Below are 6,866 nucleotides of genomic sequence, written 5' to 3' on the forward strand. Positions count from 1 at the left end.
GACATTTAAAGTTTAATGATCCATTACCATTTGATTTACCGCAACCTCGTAGAGTCATGTAATTTTCGGAAGCATATAAACCACCACGTACTAATTAGAATTATGGTATTAAGCGAAAGCAAATTTGTATTTGATTATTGTGTGCATTGCGAAATCTTTATGAATGCTTCCTATTTTTCCTAACACGTTTTTTATTTTCCTGTCGTGGAAATAAAAATCATTTATTTTTGATTTGTAGCATTCTTTATAAATAAAGGCACCGTTTACTTGAGACAAGCCTAGCAAGTTAAAAGTTAACTGTGGTGAACTATATACTAGTAATATTTTTTTAAAGAATAGTAGAATTCTTTACATGGCAATTAACTCAATGTGTGCATACAATCTGAAAAACCAAGGAAGAATAACTGAAACTAATAAAGTTCCTATCGTTATGCTAAACCGATGCAAACATGAAATGTAAGGCGTACATACAAAATAAATGTCATTTATATTATGAACGATACGAATAAGTTTTTTTTTATAAACAGGAATTATCTTAAGCAATACGGCCTTTTTGAACCGTTACTCCTGGACAGTAAAAATAGAAATTTCGGATTTTCACAGTTCATGGAAAATACAGGGTTTTCAATGATATTATTGACATGTTCAGCGAGTTGTTGATTCGTTAGAGCATAAAATTGACTCTTTCAGCAAGAGATATTGAATTGTACGGAAGCAGGCGTTGACATGTTCTGCGATTCTGTAGTGCTGTCATTTGTTTTGTTTACACCCTGTGCCGCAGCGTTTAATTTTTATTCTTAAATGTCCTAAACGTAGCAAATAATCATTCCACAAGCTGTTTAATACTAATAATTAGTTGAATACATTAATTAGTTGTAGTTGTAGATAATTAGTTGAAAAAAACATATTTTTTTGAAAACCGTTTGATTACCTTCTGATTAGAATGATACAAGCTGCAGTCCAAGGGGTACGAAAGTGCTCTACAGTTCTACAGCTCTACAGTTTAACCGAACATGTCAACGCCTACTTCCGAATAATTCTATATCTCGCTGAAAGAGTCAATTATATGCTCGAACGAATCAACAACTCGCTGAACATGTCAATAATATCATTGAAAACCCTGTAATTACAATGCTCAATTCAGTAATTCATAAAATTCATTAATTCCAAAAACACTTAAACTATCTTAACAATACATAATACATAACAATACATGATTCACTTATTTATAAAATTCTTAAATTCCAACAAACACTTAAACTATGTTAACACTTAAATTTTAAACCTACAGATATGCATGATCATGCATCGAGGAGACATGTTGGTCCGCATAAAATTGATCAATTTGATCATTCATGACCGTCGTTATGGACCTGATCAGTTTAGCACAGAACTCTGGATGTTTGTCTTCGAAGGTGGCAACTTGTGCCTCTACAAAGTTGCCCAGAGCCCTGGATTTTGTGCAAGGTGCAGCAGCAGTAGCAGTATTAGCAATGCTTTGAATGGCTCCCAAGCATTCGCTAATCTGACTTGATCGAGTCGTTTCACTTAACTTTCTTTTGCGTCCTTTGGACGCTGTGCGACCCTCTAGCATGCCACTAAAGGAGCCAGTGGAGGATGTTGTGGCAGTTGTCGTGGCTGTTGTTGAGGCAGTTGAACTGCATGAAGCTGCGGTTGTAGGAGCGGTCGAGATAACAACAGGTTCCCGAGAAGTTCCTTCAAGATTTGCCTGACATGAGAACAGAAACGCTATATTAATTTATTCCTCCACAATACGATACATAAACACTGTCTACTTACAGTATTGATTGTACGACGTGGAGCTGTCGTTTCATGTAGAAACGACATATGCTCGTAGGCATACCAAACCTCCTTCAATAGCTCGCTGGAACCTGAATATTTATACAATAGAAACGATCTTAACAAATATGAAGTAATAAAATAGCAAAATTTACTCACCGGAAGCTGTTGTCTGACTCAAAGCGATCTCCTTTTTTGTCCGCCGGTAGGAATTCATTAAATTCCTCCATTTAGCATGAACGCACTGTGGATCCTCCTCCAGCACGGATGCTATCTCTTGCCAGGCTTGATGCCTTATTTCGTTATTTTTATACTGGCGATCAGTATCTAAACAGATGCACGGATAAGTTTTCACCAAATTGATTAATTCAATGACTTTTTCCTCATCTTGAATAGGCTAAATTAATAAAACAACCAATAACTTCCCATATAACCAAGATACCGAAAACGTCACCAATTTCTTGTACAAAAAATCCAATTCCATCAAACAAAGCTAATAAACTATCAGTTTGGTGGGTTAAGCCACATGGCCACAGAAGCAGCCACTTCAATGTTGTTGAAGTCAGGTGTTTAATGCACGGGCAATTTATTTGCTCAACATGTTTTACCTGTGTTAAAATTTTATTTAATTGTGCAAAGGAAGCAATTAAACGTGGGTGTTTAAGTTGGTTTGTTGTAAAACAAACATGTTTTATGTATATGTGTATATGTGTGTTTGTTTACTTGCGAATGAATTTTTCCATTTCGCTGGTCAGTGCATAGTTTATAGACTAATAATATTGCTGAAGTTGAAGAGCAGTGATGTAAGTGAATGAATTTAATCAACCGAGGATTCAGCCAAGGGGTTTTCAATTCCAATTATATTTTTTCCCCTTAACCAAATTGTTCCTTAATTTAGCTTTTGTTAGAAATCTTCTAAGTCCTTCCGGCCAAGATTGCCATTAAGATTAGAATTCAATGAGGAGAGAACATAGTTTCGTACCCATTATCGCGTCAGATTTCAAACTGTTGTACTTACTAATGAAAATGAAACTAATGAAAAAAATCAACCGAGGAGTTATAATCCTGTCCAGCATATTGACCTAAGCCAACCCTTGACCAAACTTTTCCTCAAAGCATTTTTGGAAAAGGTGGGTTAAGGGGGGGGCAAGATAAATACATCGGATCGGAACTAGCAGCTCCGATTGTTCTAAAATTTGGTGGGTTAACGACTGAATCGACCACCACAAACCCACGTGCGTTTGAAGTGGTTTTACAGTGGGTTAAGGACGATTTGGTTATTTGGGTTAGTGTATCATTTTATGAGAAAAGGTTTAACTTATATTTTTGTTCGATTTCTGGGCGGTTTTAGCTCCTTCCATTGTTAAGTGCTGGCTGTTTATCGTGATTGTTAATCGAAAATGTCCGCCTGAAAACTTCTAAGGAATTTCCAAACACAATACCAACATAATGTATCCAACATTTTTGTTTTCGTATACGTTTATTTCATTTACGTCAACTTGTACGACTTAACAACATGCCCGTCATGGGTTCAAGCCCCAAATAGACCGTGCCGCCATACGTAGGACTGACTATCCTGCTATGAGGGGAAATCAATAAGTCACTGAAAGCCAACCCCACAAGTGGGTTGGCAGGCCTTGACCGGCATCGGTTGTTGAGCCAAACAAGAAGAAGAAGATACGTTTATTTAAGCCTCATTTCATTCTCAATAATATTATTGCCCTCAAATAAAACATTACAAAAAAATATTTTTAATAATTTGATTTTTTTTATCAGTAGCTAAAATAAGCACGTAATTTTAAATATTATTTCGCTAAAATGTAAAAATTGAATTCGATGTTCATCCCTCCCTTCAACACTTGAAACAGTAAGGTAAACATAGCAGGTGGAAGATACCCCGGCAGGCAATTGACAGCTAAACTGACGGCGCCGGAGGAGGAGAAACGGGCGCCCAACCGTGCATGGCTCAGGCGCCCAACGGAAGACATGATTGGGCGTGGGGGGGTACGGATGAAACGGACCTCCCGTTCTTTCGTGTATTGTTTACATTCGCTTATCCGTATATTTCTTTCATTCGGGTTGTATATCAACACAGCATATTTTCAAATTGACCGTTACTTTATTGAAAATTAATTATTCTAAAAATACACTATTTTTCATACAAACCTTATTCAGCGCACGAAAACGATTATCACGGAGATTTGCAGCATTCACCTGTAATTAAATTAAAACATAAAACATAAATTTAGTAAAGAAAGTTATTTGCGTTTCACATAAATTAAGCGTTGAGAATGCAATACATTACCATTAATTATGAGAAACCAAAACAACATGTTTGTTTTATTAAACATGTTCAAACAATTTGTTGTCGTCATCGAGGACTAAGCCAGCTTCATCGTGTTGGCAGCATTCCGTTACCGAGATGTGATTGTCCTTCGTGATGAAGTGTAACTAACCGACCGTACATGGTATGGCATTGATGAGAACGGTTTATCTGAAACTAAAGAAAGAAGAATAATATAAGTCAAGTGCATTTCATGCTGATCGTTCGCGATCGTTTCTTCTATGTACAAAGAAATAATGGCGACATTTTTACATATTTTTCATTTGCACGCTTCCTACCCGCACCAGTGTAGCCAGTGCTAGCGGACGAGCTAACACCCAATACTATGCCATAGATTTGAGCGCGGTTGTTGCGTGTTGCCCTGTGGGCCCGGCATGTTTTTACACTCTCGGAACGTACCTCTGTGCTAGCATTTTCAGAGCGCAAGTATCGCCTTGCAATCATAACGCGTCTACCACGTCCATTCGTCCGGTGTACGTTTGCTCCAGGTGGTTGCTGTCCGATTGGGCTTGCTCCAATATGCTGCGCTTCGTACGGCAGCTGTAATTCTCACAGCACAGCTGAAATAGACAATATAAGAGAAAAATATTGTTAGTGGAGCGCAATCCATGTAAACCATTAATTCTAATTATATTACTTCAATCGTCAATTTGTCTTTCTCTTACATTTTACAGTGTCGCTAATTTCGGTAGCTTAGGTAAGCTAACAGTACGACGATGATCTGGATACCGCCAGTTACCGGCTCGTAGATGCATGAACGCATTCATCATCACTGAAGATTTGGTACATCCATAACAGTCCGCCTCACACGACGAAATTATTAGCAGTTGCGATCTGATACACGACGCCTAAACGCGATTAGAAAATACACAACAATAACGTTTTAGATGAAAAATATAATGTCGGTTTAGCTTAATAAACATTAAAATGAAATAATTATTTTGCTTTTTCGCACGGCATATTAGCTGAAATGAAAAAATAAACATTGTTAACCAGTTTATCAAACTGTCTTTCTATTACTTTAGATACTATCAGACTTACTTCAACTTTGCTTCAATTTAGCATGGATCCAAGTTTCAGCCGATATGCATGTTGGTGCCCGGTGACCCACGGGGTTTTCCGCTGTTTCCAGTTTGTGGTCCGGTGGTTTTTATAGAGCAGTGACTCCCACATTCTCCAGACGGTGCCGGAGGATGAGGAATACAAACGCGTGCTCTAATTTTGTCTTTGCGGTGGCGTTAATCGAATCAGGACAGGTGCAGTATGATCCGACTACAGCGCGATGGCGAGTAACCCGGAAACACCCAGAATGGGTACATAAAACGCGGGTATGTGATGAGTAGCTTGACGACATTCGGTAGTACAAGCAACAGGCACAATAATCATCGAAATCACACCATATCCCATTCCTTCTTCACAAGTCCTTAGACTCCTCCCACTCATTCATAAGTCTGCGCACTGGCAACTCGAAATACAGTATAAAAGGAAGTTGTGGAAGAGTCTCAAGTGCCACTTTCTTTACAAGTGATGCCTTCGGCCATTGCGGATGTGTAATCGTTTCGTCAGTCAGATGTACCAGTCCGTGTTGTTGGACAACTTCCCACGACAAGTGCAGTGCCATCGGTCCGTGTTGTTCGACAACTTCCGACAACAAGTGCAGTGCCATCGATGGATTCAGTGGTCGGTCAGCGCGAGTCAACAAAGAATGCCAGTCCGTGTTGTTGAACAGCTCAAGGTAACGGATGCAGTGTCAGCGCTGGTCTCGAATGCCGGTGATAATAATCATCATCGGTCAACATTACCTGGTGTTCCTGCACCATTCCGTCCGTTAGGCCAGCAACATGGACAGCAACCGTCAACTAGTACTGCTGCGCCATCAGTGGTACCGGTTGCTGATGCTCTACCGCATGAATCAGGCATGAAGATCGGTAGACAACAGGCATTGACGGGATCTGCAGTACCATCGATTGCATCGCTTGCCGAAGATCATGCTCCGAAGAATCTGCGTGGTATGATGACCGCTGTTGTAAGACAACATTTACCCACCAGTGCTTCTGCATCGGTGATAGCGGCTGCAATAATGATGATCACCGACGATGAACACCAGGCTGCAGCAGGAGCAAATCAAGCAGTCCTTTCAATTACTTCTACAGAGTATTATGGAAGCTGCTGCCTTCGTTGTCGGATGCTGTTGATGAAAATAGATGCACACAGCGCACAGATAATGGTGATTTAAAATGAGCAGTCTACAATACTGAATCCTATGAAGGGTATAAGAAGAAAAGCGGAGAGTTTAGCAATTTAAAAAATCGGAAATGAACAACAGTTTGATGCATTTTTAGCAAAAATAGCTGGAGATGATTTTACATTTTGCAGTTATACTTAAATAATAGATGCAGATATCAGCAGCCAGGATGCCAACAACAGGAGGCTTTAGACGTGATGTTTGATAGGACTTTTCTTCCACGGTGTAGCTGGGAAAGATCGTATTGAAAAAATAGCTTTTAGTAACTGCCCAAATACAGTGCTTATTTAAGTCTATCTCCTATCTATTTATTTTGTTAAATTGCTCTACCAATTTATAGTTGCTGTTTATATATTACATATTATTTATTGATAAACACATTGCTTTTCCATTTTTATTAATCGTAATGTCCTATTGATACTATATTTATCAATCACCTTTTATCTATTCTTTTCTAATTTTACAAATTAAATGAAA

At 38.7% G+C, this 6,866-nt stretch overlaps 1 long non-coding RNA gene across 2 annotated transcripts; it reads right to left on the reverse strand.

Moving 5' to 3' along the window:
* Positions 1–4,105: 4,105 nt before the first annotated feature.
* Positions 4,106–6,609, reverse strand: LOC121590650. 2 transcript variants are annotated; one of them, XR_006004463.1, is made up of 4 exons: positions 5,186–6,609; positions 4,810–4,992; positions 4,544–4,704; positions 4,106–4,300 (listed from the first exon to the last, which is right to left on the reverse strand). It is a non-coding gene; the product is annotated as an uncharacterized LOC121590650 (long non-coding RNA). The 2 variants fall into 2 exon arrangements; XR_006004462.1 differs by having other exon boundaries at positions 4,810–5,109.
* Positions 6,610–6,866: the final 257 nt, after the last annotated feature.

Source organism: Anopheles merus, chromosome 2R (assembly GCF_017562075.2).
Source record: "Anopheles merus strain MAF chromosome 2R, AmerM5.1, whole genome shotgun sequence".
NCBI lineage: Eukaryota > Metazoa > Arthropoda > Insecta > Diptera > Culicidae > Anopheles > Anopheles merus.